Raw genomic sequence first — 8,222 nt, forward strand, 5'->3', positions numbered from 1 at the left:
TAAAGGGACCATAAGCTTAGACAGCTTTCAATATTTCTAAAAAAGTGACTCAGGTGGCTTAGATCACATTTTTCTTTCTAGTACAATTAGGTTGATATGGGATTTAAATTTTATACTACATGGAAAAATCTTGGGTTCTATGGCCACTGAAGGCATTGACATATTGGAACTGTTACCTGCTTTGAGAATTCACAAAGGACCCTTAAAAGTCTAATCTTCTGGCAGAGTTTTGCAGCAACATCAATGTGATATTTGTATGATTTAAATCTTATTTTATTCTTTAAAGGTCTTGGATTCTACAGCCACTGAAGGCATTGTCTTAACCAGGGATGTACCTTCTTTGAGGTCCCTTACAGTCCTTGATCCTTGGCAACTTGACTCAAGCCCTGGAGTTGCTTCTATTCTCATGCCACTGAAGGGCCAGTCACTTTTACCACTTGTAACATCTCGTGGGTGTCCTCTTTGGTCTCCCTGTGCCCCTCAACCTTTTTCCCCCAGTGTTCCCTTGTAGCTTACTCCTGAAAAGGCAGTCTGTTGTTGAGAATAAGATCAGAAGGAAGAGGATGATGCAAATGCTGATCTCACCATAGTCCTTCGACATGTTTGCAAGCCTATGGAAGAGTGTAATGTGGCCTCCTTCAGAGCACTGCTTCCTGGCAGGGTCTGCCAAGAATGTTCCTGCAGTGCCACTACTGTAAGGTTGTACTTACCTGAAGGGGACTTTTGGGTAATGACCGAAATGCTCCACAAACTTCTCAGCTTCCTGAATCTCACCTGTGCCTTTTGAACTCCAGGCCTGAAATCTATCCCCCGGGTGACTGAATTCTGAGATCATGGCTTAGGTACTTTATTCCTGCTGTGCCGGCGGGCACTCCACTCACTCCTGCTGCAGCCACCCTTGGAGAAAGGAAGAAGGCATGAAAGGAGCCCTTAAAGATGCACCAAGAACATTCATCTGTGTCGATTGGATGTGGATTTTAAGGCTACCACCTGCTCTCTCAGTCAGGCATTCTGCATTTGCTTCATTTGGGGACCTGTCCTATAGTGAACATCTATCAGAATCCAAGGAGCCGAGAGTTGGGGAGTGTATTTTTTCCCCTCTTGACCAGGGCCAACCTGTTGGGCTCTTTTTCGTTTCTGGAGAGCAGGGAAAGGACCTCCTGGGAGATCTAGTGCTTCTGGTCTGAAGGAGCCGGGTCCCTTCCTTTGCCAGCATGAGTTCCTAAGGTGATTTTCTGCCTGGGCTTCTGGGCAGACAAGGTCAGGGGCCACGCTGCGCTAGCGCCCATTGGGGGCCGGACCCAGACCAGGTTCCTTTGGGAAAGGCTCTGAGAGAATGGGCTGGAGGTCCTTTCCCTGTCCCAGCAGGAAGTTTTCCAAAAGCTGCTTAGCAGAGAGAGTCTGTCCCCCTCCCAACCCCCAAGCACTGTCTCCTCAGGGAAGGGGGGGGGCAAACTTCCTTTCCCTGAGGAACGGGCCCTTGGGGGCCACCCTAGGTTGCTCGGGACGGTCCCAGACTGGCCATTGGGCCTAGGGAACGGCTGCCATGGCGTGGGGCCTCGATGTGGGGAGCCCAGCGCCCCCTGCCCCTCCCCCCGCGGACCCTGGCATCCGAGCTTGCCTCCTGGTGATGGGCCTCAGCTGCTGGCCCTCCCTGCAGGGGCCCTCCCTCTGCCCACCCCCCTGGTTCTTCCTTCCCTCAGCTTTTGCCCACCCTTGGCCCCTGTCTTTCCCTCCATAGGCTCCTTCTGATTTCCCTGCCTCTCCCCCCTCCCCCTCCTCCTCCTCCTCCTCCTCCTCGGCCCAGGCCCCCTGTGCACTGGCTGCCTCGCAGCCTCCTCACTCTGCCCTGAGGCGGATGCCTCTGTGGTGCTCATGGAGGGGGCGGCCGCCCCTCCCTTCAGCCTCCATTTCCCCAAAGGGCCACGCTGGGGCTCGGCCGTCCCGTTCCTCCCAATGTGGCCACACCTGTACCCCCTCCTGCTCCTGGCCCGACTGAGAGAACTTGGCCACCTCAGCCCCCCCACCCCCGCTGTGATTCGGCCGCACCTGTGAGATCCCTGCGCACCCGCGTGCACAGGCGGGCTGGCGCTTTGTGCGCCTGCCTTCTGCGCACATGCGCACAGCCCCCCCCCCAGCCCCCACCAGCCCCGAGCCCAGCTCTTCCTCCTCACCCTGCCTGCCCCCTGGCATCCTCTAAATCAATCTCAACTGACAGTCTGCCTTGGCACAGCAAAGAGAAACCTAGGGCCCTTTGACCTCCACAAGACTTGGTCACTCAGGACCCCAGAGGGCAGTCCTGCTCCTGGGGCAGCAGAAGCCTTTGGGCCCTAAGGAGGGAAGCCCCTGCGAGAGACAGAGCCCCAAATGGGACCCAGAGCCCACGAGGCCGAGAAGCCATTGTCGGCCACCTTTAGAGCTGGCCAGCCCAGTGGGCCGCATGGAACACTTCTCGTGCAAACCATACTTTGCCCAGGAGCCCACGTCAGTCTCTCCATGGATTTTGATCAAAAGGACACTACAGGCCTTCTCACATTCAGTCTTAGACCTCTCTAGTGAATTCATCCAGGTCCCTTCAAATCACTGAGCCTCTGTTTCCCTAAATAAACACTTGAGTGGCTTAGATACTAAAGCTACTGAAAGCCCAGTCTGCTTTTTTTTACTGCTTTTTCAGATCTTTACCCTTTTGGTGAGGATGTCACATCAGTTTCTTGATGCACTTCATTTATCCCAATACTTCCTACCAGAGTATGAACTCTAAGCATAGAACCATCTAGATGAACTCACAATAGGCCCTTCTCAGGACTCGGACTCAGTTTCCCCTCCAGTTCTATTACGCTTTAGGATGATTTTTTAATTTTATTTTTAAAGTTTTGGATACGAAGGACACTCAACGCCTAGTGAGATTTGGTTTTCGACCTGTAGAGTAAATTTACACAGGTCGCTTCAAAACCCTACGCCTTACTTTCCTACAAAAGCACAGGCGCTGCTTGGATTCTAAAGCCACTGAAGGCCCAGTGAGTTGTACTACTGGGACCCTGTTTCTGATGTCAAAAGCAGCCTCTTCACCCCCCTCAGCCTCGGTTTGCCCAATAGTCACTGGTAGGGCATTGCCTCTAAGCTTACCAACCAGTAGATCATCTTCAACTATACCTGATGCTGAGTGAAATGAGCAGAACCAGTAGAACACTGAAGACATTAACAGAAACATGGAACAATGATGAACTGTGATAGACTTAGATCTCAGCAATAAAGTGATTCAAGAAAATTACAAAGTACTCATGATGGAAAATTCTTTCCACATCTAGAAAAACAAAACGATAACAAAAACAAACATACAAAAAAAACCCAAAAAAACTGTGGAATCTGAATGCAGATTGAACCATACTATTTCTACATTTTTTTTCTTTTCTGAGGTTTTTCCCTTTTGTTCTGATTCTTCTTTCGCAACAAGACTAATGCAGAAATAGGTTTAATGTGACTGTACATATAGAACCTATATCAGATTGCTTTCTCTCTTGGGGAGGGAAGGCAGGGAGGGAGAAAACTTTTGAAGACAAAAATGTATAAAAACGAATGTTGAAAACTAACTTTGCATGTAACTGGAAAAAATAAAATACTATTAATATGGGAAAAACAGAAGTAAAAATCATTTAAAAAAGAAAGAAAGAGAGAGAGAGAGAGAGAGTACTGCACTTGGAATAAAGACATGGGATTCCATCTTTAAGCTTCCAGTAATTTGGGCAGTGGTCACTAAGCAAGTCACATTCTTCTCTGGGCCTCAGTCTTCCTATCAAGAACATGAGTATTTTGTCAGAGATTATCTCTAAGGTCTCTTCCAGCTTTTATATTCTATATTCTAAGGCACCTTCAGCTCTGTGTTGGATTCTCTCCATTCTCTTACACTTTTGAACAGTCCACGCTCTGCAGACAGGTGGCTCAATGGATGGAGTGCTGGGCCTGGAGTCAGGAAGACCTGAATTCTAATCTGGCCTCAGGCACTTACCAGCTGTGTGACCCTGAGCAAGTCTCTGCCCCTCTGTTGGCCTCAGTTTCCTCAATTGTAAAATGGGATAATAACAGCACAGACCTTGCAGGGTCGTTGTGAATGTCTGATGAGATAGTATCTGGAAAGCGCCTATCACAGTGCTTGGAACATAAGGGACACTATAAAAATGCTTATTCTCCAAACCCTTCCCTTCTCAGGATGTTTCTGGTTCTTCAATTCGATGGTCTACAGCCTCTAACTTGATACTCTAATGTCCCTCCCAGGTCGGATATTCCACATTTTATGTGCTTGGTTCATTTCCAGGGCTAATAGTCCATGTTCTAAAGGCCCCTTCCAGTTTGGTCAATAAATTTTCTCATTGGGGCAGCTAAGTGGCACAGGGGATAAAGCACCGGCCCTGGATTCAGGAGTACCTGAGTTCAAATCCAGCCTCAGATAACTGACTAGTTGTGTGACCCTAGGCAAGTCACTTAACCCCAACTGCCTCACCCCCCAAAAAAAATTCTCATGTCTCCTCAAGATCTGATTTTCTGATTTAAGGCCCTGCTCAGTTCAATATACAACAGAAGTGAAAAAATGACCACCACCCCCAAATCAAAAGTACAGGTAACAAAACTATAAAGATCAAACAGGACTCAAATGAAGAGATGGAAAAACACCCCAAACCTATCCCTCTGTGGAGGTGGAAGATCAAGAAGTGTTATGTTCTGCACATTTTCTCTCTCAATGTATCCATTGGTTGTACAGACTCTTTTTTTTCTCTATTAAAAATTCCATAGGTCATGTGGGAAGGCTCTGGGGGAAGGGGAGGAATATATGGAATGACTATGATAGATACAGAAAATATCAACAAAACCATTCTTGAATGCCCAGAGTTGGGAGATGGTGAGCCTTGTAAATAGGTAACAGAGAGACAGAAAGAAAGACATACGGATAGAGACAGAGTGTACACTTACTATGGGAAAGACACTATGCTAAGCACTTTACAATGATTGCCTCATTTGATCCTCCCAACAGCCTGGGAGACAGTTACTCTCATTTTCTCCATTTCACAAATGAAGGAATGGAGGTAAACGGAGGTTAAGTGACTTGCCCAGGATCACCTAGCCAATGAGTGTCTGAGGTCCCATTTGAACACGGGTCTTCCTGACTCCAGGCCTGGGACTCTCCCCACTGAGCCAGCTAGCTGTCCCCACTATGAGGAACACTTCAAGCAAAATCTGGTTGGCCCCTTGTCAGAGAGATCGTTTCAGGAACAATATCTGATTCTTACCCAAGTCTTCACAGGATAGAAATAGTCTCCATAAGACACTGACCTTGCTAACAAGGGTTACGTATGTTTAACTGGAGTCTTGCACATGCATCAAAAGGGTCTTGATCTAACAATAGTGAGAGGAGGGAGGGAAAAAGCATCCTGCACATGTCAGCCAAGCCCAGTAGCATAGCAAGTAGCAGATGCCTCTTAGGAAGCAGAATGGAACTAGAGAATCCATAATTCACCAGAGACAAATCTCTACGAAGACAGACAAATCAAGTCCATGACCAGAGATGGACATGCACAAATGCCCAAAATGGGGGCAACAGAAAAGGTGACCTAGAAATACGAGGGGGAAATACAGTATAATGCCATATGGTAGGCGACCCACTGACACTGTCTGTCACCTTCTTCCTTTTGATATTCTCTTCCTTCCTAGTTTTCCTGAAAATGCTCTCTCCTGGTTCTCCACCTACCTAGCTGACCCCTCCCTCTGGATCTCCTTTACTCAACTTTCATCCAGGTCATACCCACTAATGGCGATTGTGTTACAAGCAGCTGCCCCAGAGCCCTCATCTCTTCTTCTTATATTCTATTCACTTGGTGATTGCAACAAGATCTATGGATTCAGTTATCATCTCTATGCAGATGATTCTCCTATCTTTTCATCTAACCCTAATCTCTCTCCAGGGCAGCTAGGTGGTGAAGTGGATAGATCGTCAGACTCATCTTCCTGACTTCAAATCTGGCTTCAGACACTTTCTAGTGGTGTGACTGACCCTGGGCAAGTCACCTGAACCTGTTTGCCTCAGTTCCTCGTCTGTAACATGAGCTGGAGAAGGAAATGGCAGATCACTCCAGTATCTGTGCCAAGAAAACCCCAAATGGGGTCACGAAGAGTCAGACAAGACTGAAAAGAACAAACAACAACAATCTCTGTACCGACTTCCAGTCTAGCAACTCCAATTGCCTTTAGGATGGATTGAATTATTTGGCCCGTAGACATCTTCAACTCAAGATGCCAAAAGTGAGGTCACTCCCCCCCCACCAACTTTCCTACTTTCAAAATCCAATATTCGGGGGTAGCTAGGTGGCGCAGTGGATAAAACACCGGCCCTGGATTCAGGAGTTCCTGAGTTCAAATCCGGCCTCTGACACTTACTAGCTGTGTGACCCTGGGCAAGTCACTTAACCCCCATTGCCCTGCAAAAAAAAAAAAAAAAATCCAATATTCCTGTTGTGGGCAACACCAACTTCCCCAGGCACCCAGGCTTTCAACCTATGTGCCATCCTGAATGCCTTTCTTGTGCTTGCCATGGGGCAAGGAGTAATGAGTAGTGAGGAAAGGAGTAATGGTCTCCTCTCAGTAGGACACAACCGCCACTTCAGTACTGATCAAATTGTACTCCTTTGGACCTGTTTGACGACTTGGGTCTCGTTCCCCCCTCCCCTTAGGCACACAGATCACATGGTTCAAGGAGCCCTGTGCTGGTCTCAACTAGGTCCGCTCCTGGGCTGTGTCCCTCTGTCACTTCCCTATTGGCTAAGAACTCAAAGAAGAATTATGGAAAGTTAGGATAAAGAATACTGCATTCCCCTTAGCTAGCTTGTTTGCCCTTAGACTGTAACCCGTAAGTAATCAGCCAGTGATGAACAAGGGGAGCATCCATTTTCCCTTAGGGACTAGGGATAAAAGGGGCCTGGGAGCCCCTATGCTTTGCACTTGCTGGCTGTTGCACTTACTTGCACGTGCCCATTCTCCTGAGAATGAAAATCAAAGAGCTTTGGACACAGCAATGCTGAGTTAGAGACTGAACTGGAGAAAAGGGTCCTTTTCACCAAGAGGAAGAAGAGGGTCGTTTCCCTCACCTCACACATTGCAATCTCCTGCAATTCCTATTGCTTCTACCTTCACAGCACCTCTCATACACACCCCTTCCCTCCTTCCCATTCTGACACCACCCTGGGGCAGACCTTCGTCACCTCATGGCCACAGCCTGCTGGTTGGCCTCACTGCCTCCAGTCTCTCCTCACTGCCATCCATCCTCCATTCAGATGCCAACATCACCTTCCTAAACCAGAGGATTAGGAAGGACCATGTCATGAACCTATTCAATGAACTCGAGTGGCCGCATATCATCTCCAGGGTCAAATATAAAATCTTGTTTGGCTTTTAAAGCCTCTCATAACCAAACGCCGTCCTTCTCGTCCAGTCTTCTTGCAATTTACTCCTTTCCATGGAGCCCAGGATTCACTGACCTCTTGGCTCTTCCTCACCCAGAGGACCGGGCTGATAAGTGGGGGAGGCTTTTTCACCTTCCTATTCCCTCCGTGTGGAGCTTTTTCATTCGTTTCAGTCATGTCTGACTCTTCCTGACCCCAGTGGAGCCTGGAGCACCTGAGTGAGCCGAGACAGCCAAGAGCCCATCAGGTGGGAAATGGCTGAACAAACTGCGGGATGAGATTATGATTATGGTGGAACACCATTGTGCTATAAGAAATGATGACTAGGATGCTATCAGAAAAATCTGGAAAGACTTACCTGAGTTGATGCAACGTGACATGTACTGTGTACAAAATAACAGCAATATTATAAGATGATCAGCTGTGAATGACTCAGCAATTTTCAGCAATACAATGATCCAAGACAATTCTTTTTTTTTTTAGGGCAATGAGGGTTAGTTGACTTGCCCAGGGTCACATAGTTAGTAAGTGTCAAGTGTCTGAGGCCCGATTTGAACTCAGGTCCTCCTGAATCCAGGGCCGGTCCTTTACCCACTGTGCCACCTAACTGCCCCGATCCAAGACAATTCTGAAGGAATTATGATACATGCAGTCCACCTCCAGAGAAAGAACTGATGGTGTCCAAATTCAGATTGAAGCATAATTTTTTTGTTCCTTTTTCTTAAGTTTTTTTCTCTTTTCTTCCACAACCCAAGTAAGGTAGAAACATTTTGC

Source organism: Dromiciops gliroides, chromosome X (assembly GCF_019393635.1).
Source record: "Dromiciops gliroides isolate mDroGli1 chromosome X, mDroGli1.pri, whole genome shotgun sequence".
In the NCBI taxonomy this organism is placed as follows: domain Eukaryota; kingdom Metazoa; phylum Chordata; class Mammalia; order Microbiotheria; family Microbiotheriidae; genus Dromiciops; species Dromiciops gliroides.